Source organism: Vanellus vanellus, assembly GCF_965231255.1.
Source record: "Vanellus vanellus genome assembly, chromosome: 15".
NCBI classification, from domain to species: domain Eukaryota; kingdom Metazoa; phylum Chordata; class Aves; order Charadriiformes; family Charadriidae; genus Vanellus; species Vanellus vanellus.
In genome coordinates, this window is record NC_138920.1 from 8,393,990 (window position 1) to 8,401,783 (window position 7,794).

A 7,794-nucleotide genomic window follows, 5' to 3' on the forward strand; every position below is an offset into this window, starting at 1 on the left:
CTTTGATTCAGGCGCTCTAATAACCTAAACTAATTAATGTGAAACAGAACAGAAAATGATGTAGAAATAAAATATTTTTTTTGTATTTAAAAAGTTAAGAAGTTGGCTGTTATCTCTGTACTCAGAAGAGGAACCATAAAAGTTTTGAGTAGTTGTAACAGAGTTGAATGGTCAGTTTTCAGTATGTAAGAGTTTGGGCTTTCATTAGCAGGAAAAGACCAAGTACAATTGAAAAAGAGGGTCGTATTTTATTTTTTCATTTAAATGTTGTAGATTATAACAATGTAATGATTTATTAGATTATAGAATTTTAACATACTGTTTTATTTATAGTGGTAGTAATATAGTAGGTCTAATTTACTTTTGATATATGGCAAAATTTTACTGTAGTGTATTTGGTGTTAACTTTTTGGTTTACTGGGTAGGGTTTTCATCCCTGCTTCAGGTTGTTTTAATTTCATCCTGGTCTGTAGAACAGAATTTAGAGTACCTGTCTAGGTTGCCCTGCCAGTTGATGGTTCTTCTGCAGTGTTTGGCCACACCAAATGAGTGCAAATGCTGCTCTAGATGGTTTTCTAACACTTCCAGAGCCTTCAGATTATTCAGAAGGTTATTTTTTATTTACTTTACTTGCAGTACTTCTTTGAGAAGTTGTATTCCATCTTCTGTTTAAACAGCTCAGATATTGACATTCATGGAATGAATATTTATTTGAGAGGAATATAAAGGGAATATTCTAAAGCTAATTTAAGTTGCGTTCAGGTTTTTATGTGGTCTTCAACTTAGCACATTTTCAGGGTTCTTCTCTTTCCCCTTGCATTTCCAGTCATGTAGAATCCTTTTGATACTTGTGGGTCTTGAATCTCCCATTTTTAAGTGATTTTGTGCTGTTCATTTCTCCTGCATAGATCAACTTCTCAGTGAGAATTTTGTTTGCGATTCTGTTGAATGCTCCTGTTTGTGCACAAGTGTATTCACCAGTTTATCAAGCTGTTGTAGAAATTTGAGGAAAAAACTCACGTCAAACGGAACGGTGAATGTAATTTATGCTACCTTTTTGTTTCATAAATTCTGTCCAGTGGACACATCAGAAAATAACCCTTGCGGGGTATAAGACCATCCCAGTTGAAGCTAGATAGCAAACTACCACTGAGTGTAGTATAGGTCTGGTTTAGCATTTTTACAGAAATTAACAACTGAAGGATTTAATTTCCCATGATGTGCAAATATTTTTTTATACTGCATCTTAAGATTTCTTACTTTTTTTTTCTTTTTTTTTTTTTTTTGGGGTATACTTTTGTTCTGGTTTCCATGATTAGCAGAGGTTGATTTAGCATAAAATGGTGTTATAGAAGCCTTTAATTAGGAGGCAATTTACCCTTGATGCTTACTCTTACGTGACCACATTGTCAATCAACCTTCTAATTGGTAATTCTAGTTCATATAAATAAAGCTACAATCAGTATTGTCAGAGGGATACTTAAAATAGCAGATGAACGCATATACAACCAGTTGATATGAAAAGCTTCAGTTTAATTTCTTAAGAAATGAGCTACTTGAATCAAACTCCTTTACCTGCCTGCTAGTGATTGCCTATTAAGTAGTCTGGGTAGAAGTATCAATTTTGAAACTCTTGATTTTGGGTAGGGCTATGGTGTGTGCTTACATGTGAATGTCTCATAAATATATCCCAAGAGCAATTTATTTTTCTAATTAGCTTGAACAGCCTCTGCTTTACGTAGGGCTTGAAGCAGTTTTCAGTAAGTCAATTCAATCACACAGCTGTTGTTTAAAACTTTTCCTAAGTTACTGTAATTCTCTATAGAGACCCAGAATCTCACTAATTAGTACACTTAATCATACCTTGTATAAAGCACATGATAATAAGGATTAATCATTCCTAGAATTTCATAGAAAAACAGAGTAACAGAAACCTGAGTGTTCATAGCTCTGAAAGCAGTTTGCTATTCTCATGTAATAGTTATGTACCAAGCAATGTGTACGGGGCTGATGTAGAGTGGCTGCGCACTTAATTTTTACTTGCCAGTCATAACTTCACAAAATAGTTAGGGGCTGCAGCTTTTTATATTAAGATTTAAAAGTTACTAAGATCAAACATCTACAACAGTTTCATTATTTCTTCCAAAGTGAAAAAAAAATTACATTTAAAATAAATATATTTAGTTCTTATATGAAAGGAAGTCTAACTTACTGGGTGGCATTTGTGATTTAAGATTCAGACTTTTGAGCTGTTTAGTATATAGCAGAGATGACAATTGGTTACAGTTATTTTAATGTCAACCATGTTTAAAACTCACTTACAATACCTCAATATTGAGCATTTAGTTTTTTGTAATGTTATTAATATTAGACAAAAAATTTAAAAGGAAGCACTTTTTCTTTAATGTACAGCCTTTTTTTCTTTCAGAATGTGACTTAAAATGACTTCTGATTCTGAAGGTCCTCTGAAAAATATGCTGTGCTTGAATGTTTGCTAAGGACAAGTAAGTGACTGATTTCATATTTGGACTACATGTACCTGAATAGTTGTTCCGTTATAATTTTTAAAGCTACAATTTACAAACTGTACATGTAAGTATAGAAGCAGCATGTTCTTAAAAAGAAGAAAAGGGAGGGGAGGGTAGAAAGAAGAAAAAAGAAAAAGGAAAAAAAAAAGAAAAAAGAAAAAAGAAACCCCCCCCCTTACTTCACTACTGCCAGAAAGGCATTTTCTAAGTTTGTTTGCTTGTGGATTCCTATCTGTATAAACAGGAACATCAGTTGTTTCTGTGGCCAGTCTTATAACAAAAGAATCTTTGCATAGTTTCAAGAATATTTTGAGTCAGAAGTTTCACTGGAAGGCTATCATAATTTTTATATATGTGTATTTGAGGGAAATAAAAGTTTGAAATAACAAATTTTCACTAAGAATACAGAGTTGCTGAATGGAATGTCCTCTATTCTCTTTATAGCAAATAAAATTTAAATATTGGGGGCTTCTCTTAGTGTAAACCAGTTGGTTTATTGTATTTTGCATCTTAAAAAACTGTGAATTATGTATTGGTTTTTAGAAAGGATGATTATATTTAATATTTTAACACTATATACAATTAAAATAATCCAGATCATCTTCATGATTCATTGAAAAGGATTGGGGGAATGCTAAGAGCCAATTTATGCTTTTTCCCTAGTGAATTTTTCAAACAAGAAATCAGCTCAGACAGAAGAGCTTCCAAGCATGCAAGATACCATAAGTACATATATTTAGTATAGGAAAAAGTTAATGGTTTCATGGGACAAAAGAAGTGTTAAAAATGTTTTTATGCAAATAATATGATTTTTTTAAAATAGTTTGGATATGTTTTAAATTAGTATTGTATGGTTGTGCTTTCTGGGTTTTGCTTTTTTGTGTGTGTGTGGTCAACAATTTCAGCTAAACAAATACAGAAACTAAATCTGAAGAATCTGATTGTTTTTATTTTTGGGCCCCTTGTAGGACAAAACCTTCCCAGTTGCCATATCCTATTTGGTGAATAGGTCTTTCATCAACAACTGCTGAGAACATGGGCTTCAGGGGAGTAATGCTTGAGTTAGAGAAGGAAAACAGTGCATTGAAAGACAAACTAGCAGAAAGTAATCTAATGAATGTTAAGTTAATAGCTTTCCAATTTGTGTGTGGGTGAGCTGAGTAAGACCAGGGAAGAAACTATTGTATCAACCTGAAAACTTTCTACTTGCTGTGCTTTGTACTTCTCAATGTCCTTCTGACTTGACCGCTGTCTAGGAATTGGCTTTAGGAACTTTCTCGAATTAAAACATACTGTATTGTTGACATGTGCATCCTTTTCTTGGTAGTCTGGGACAGAATTTTAGTTAGCCTGTCAAAATATCGGGATTCTGCCAGGTTGAAAAATACTAGTCCTAAATGCTGATGATTTCTTTAAATTCTGTGGTTTTGTTAGAAAGGCTGTATGTATGTTGTTGCAATGGATGGATTAATAATTACTAAAACGTGTTTCACCTGCAAAAAACAGTACCTTTTTAACAATCTATCTATGGTTTTCACTGAGAAATTAACAGGCCTGACGTGAAAAATATACAGTACATTGCAAAGGACGTTGACATGTGCACCGTATTAATAAGGGCAAATGTTTTTTTAACGCAGTTATTGATGAGCAAAAAGGTCTTTATTGTTTTTTGTTTTCTTGTTTCCCCTTTTTGATAAGTGAGAAAAATTTTGGAAAATTTGGGATTACATCTGAAAAGATAAATCGAATGGTAATGCAGAAGCTAGTATTTGGTATTTGCAAATAATCATGAAACTTTGGAACTTTTTCTCCAAATATTGCTGCCTTTGGTTCCATTCCACTGATGGAGTATCAGTATATAAGGATTCATTACTGCTACAACCAATGAAATTGAAATTGTCTTACTTTGAAGACTTTGAACCATCTCTTAAGTCTTCTTGGTTTTTCTTAAAATTTACTTTAAGTATAAACTTTGGAGGGCTCTGGACATATTTGCTTCCATTCAACTTTAACATTCTCTATTTCATACAAATGTATACCTTTCTAAATTATTTGGCAAGAGCTAGGGCTTTGTTTTTCCAAATAACTTTTGGAAAATTATATTGGACCGAGCAAAGTGTGGCTCGTGTCATCTGTTTTCAATAGCTAAATGGATCAGAGTTTTAATGTTTGAAAGCTGTGTTTTGAGCTGTCTTGAAATAGTGATTAACTTCAGGAAAACTCGCCACACCCCTCAAAATAGATTTCTTCTTGGAAAAACTTTTTAGCCCATTAGAAATTATAGATTCATATTCAATGAACAAATATAACACTTAGTACTTTTTACCTGGTGATTTCTTTCATTATTAACTCACTGAATAATGGCTTCTTTTGCAAATATTTCCTGTAGCAGGGAAATTAGTTTGACTGTTAACAATTTGTACTGTAAATCCGTCTGTATTGGGAAGCAGCTTCTGTAATTTCCTTAGCGAAGCGGTTACAGAGTTGTTCTAGGCATTACAGGCCTCAATAAATTACCACAAGTTACTTGGGTGTAATAGCAAGGAAACAGCCTACACAAATTACCTAATTTTTCCTTCCTTCTCCAAGCTTTTATATTTAGGCACTGAATGGCTTTCTTAAATAGAAGAAGGGTTGTATTCTCTGGTATGTATCAGGTTTCTGAGATAAAATGTTTTTGGTTTTCTATTTAATCATATTGTGAGTTATCTGTCAGTACAGGTAGATGTTAAACCAGAACGTTTCCATTCTAAATCATTTAATGCAACTCTGTTACCTGCAAAATTATGTTTTGATATCTCTGTCCTAGGTCAAATTTTCAACTATTTGATGTATCTTTTCTCTTAAATAGAATTTACTCTTGGCTTTTGGCATACTTGCTGTGCCCACACCCTTCCTGAGCTATCCTTAAGTCTTATGTTTTAAGCTCGTCCTTTCTTTTTCCGCAGTAGCTCTTAACCCTGCAGCTCTATGCTCTGCCTGTGAATGCAGTTACAGGGGGGAATCAGCAATCCTGGAGTGTGTGCCTGTGTCACCTACAGAATGACTCTCAGGATTCAGCCTTAGCTGCGAGGTCTGTAGGCATGAGACCTTATGAGTCATATGTTCTGTTGAGTCTCAGCTTCAGATAATCAGCTGCTTTTTGCATGACCATAGCCTGTTTATATAATCTGTTTTTGAAACTGCTTACTTGTTCAGATGAGTTTTTCATTCAGCTGCTTATTGAAGAAACTATGCCCGCAGTTGTTCAGTACTATACTGTCATCTGCTGGTGTAACAGTATATTTTTTTGGAACGTCACATAAGGTGGGCCACTATGAATGTATTTGAGAGGTTTTTTCCCTGGAGGAATATGTGATTGAATAAAAGTCTTCTGGCTTGCTCTTTCATCTCTCCATATATTGGGTTTTGCCTTATTCATCCTGGTTTTGTATGAAATACTTAGATGTAAACCCAACTTCTTATCTGTGCAGCCCTTGACCATAGTTATGGACTTAGGCATTTTTTATAATTGTTTATTTCAAATGCAAGGTTATGTTTTACTGTTGTTTTTAATGTTATTGTGATGTACAAAGTATATTATCCTTCCTCTCCTAATGCCTATCAATTGGGATGAGGATTGGTTGTGAATACAATTTTATGTTAAGCATTGTAACTTTTGCTTAGCTACAAAGAGAACTTGTGCTTTAAAGAGATGCTTTTTACTTCTGAGCTTTGTACGTGTGCCAGAGTGATCCAATGTCAGCTCCCCAGTGCAGCCAGCAGTCCTCTGTCCTGTCTGGCTTTCAAAGGTTTGTAATGCTCTAAGAATATCCTTTTAAATTCTCCACCTGTAGCTAACATCCTGCAATAACTGTATTAGCTATTGCAAGCAAACCACATGCTGCTTCTTGCAAATATGTTCTCGTGTGTCTTTGCCCTTTCAGTTTAGATTTTAGAAAGAACTAAAGCACTACTATTTTTTTTTTTTTTTTTTCCCCCACAAAAGGCCAGTAGGCAAAAACCCCAATCAGTCAAGGTTAGTACATCAGAAGTAATACGCACACTTCTCTTGTCTTTAGATATCTTGTTCCGGAATCACTTAGTTGAGAAGGTGCCTTTCTAACGGGTTGGTTTTCTTTGCTGTAAGGGTACACCGCTGAGTTTTGTTTAACTAACTTCTTGTTCACCAAGGTGTGCTGATCCTGTTCTGCAGAGCTGCTTCAAGTCAGTTGGCCACCAGCCTCTGATACTTTAACGTAAACTTCATTTAGATGAAAGTATGTCTGTCAGTTGCTTGTCCTTGTGATATGTGATCACAGGCTCCTAGGGATTTGGTCATCCTAAGCCAGTTTTTTTTAATAACTGTAGTAACGGTGGGTTTGGCTTGTGGAGATCCTTAAAGAACTTTTTTTTTCCTGAAAGATTTATTAGTGCCTGGGCTATAAGTCATGAAAAAGTTTCTCTCCAGCTACCAAGTATAAGTGTCTTAGCTAAATGTTTAAGACCAGTTACTGTTGTTGCTGTGTGGGGTAAAGAAATGCAGTCTGAACTATATTGCAGTAAATTAAATTTACATCTAATTTGGAAATTTCTGTAAAAAGGATAAAATAATGCTAAACTACTAACTGCCCGGATGTGTCATCTTGTCATTCTGATATAAAAAAAAAAATAATACAAATTATTAGAACATAGTTAGAACTGTAAAATAATCTAACAGGCTTATTTAACCTAACTAGGCTTTAACAAAAGCAACCTATTATTTTATTGGATTATGGCCCAATCTTTGCTGCTGAAGTAATAGAGTTGAAAGAGTTCTGATGTCTTTGCCTTGTCCTCAAAGTTTTAGAAAACTATGTTCATTTTAGAAGGTTTAGCAAGAGATATGAAGTTAAGACTATAGTAACTTGTTGAACTAGAAATGGTTAATAGTAACCTGTTGGCTTTATACCAAGCCAAGTATGAAACTCTGATTTAAGTCCACTGATTTACTCCTAAGGATGACAATTATTTGTGGCTCCAGTGGTTAGATTACGTGAAGAGAAAAAAGGGGGATACAGAAAATGAAATTTTATTCAACATTTCTGTATTTTCAATTTTCACCCATCCTTCATTGCCTTAGAGTATCACTTGCCTTTTTCTTAAATGATAGCTAACTTTGTTCTTAATATTTAACTGTGTTTTGGTAGAACATATTAAGTTACCACTTTCTTTTCAAGTTATCTAAACATACATTAAAACACTGACAATCTTTTTATTTTCGGACAAATTGAAGCTATACAGTGGT

The 7,794-nt window shown here is 34.1% G+C and overlaps 1 long non-coding RNA gene across 1 annotated transcript in view; it reads left to right on the plus strand.

Annotated features, from left to right (window-relative positions):
• Positions 1-3,219, plus strand: part of LOC309678252 — a 52,449-nt gene extending 49,230 nt beyond the window's left edge. Inside the window, exon 3 of the long non-coding RNA XR_014269739.1 lies at positions 2,429-3,219. This is a non-coding gene — a long non-coding RNA (uncharacterized lncRNA). The remainder of the gene's footprint in view (positions 1-2,428) is intronic.
• Positions 3,220-7,794: the final 4,575 nt, after the last annotated feature.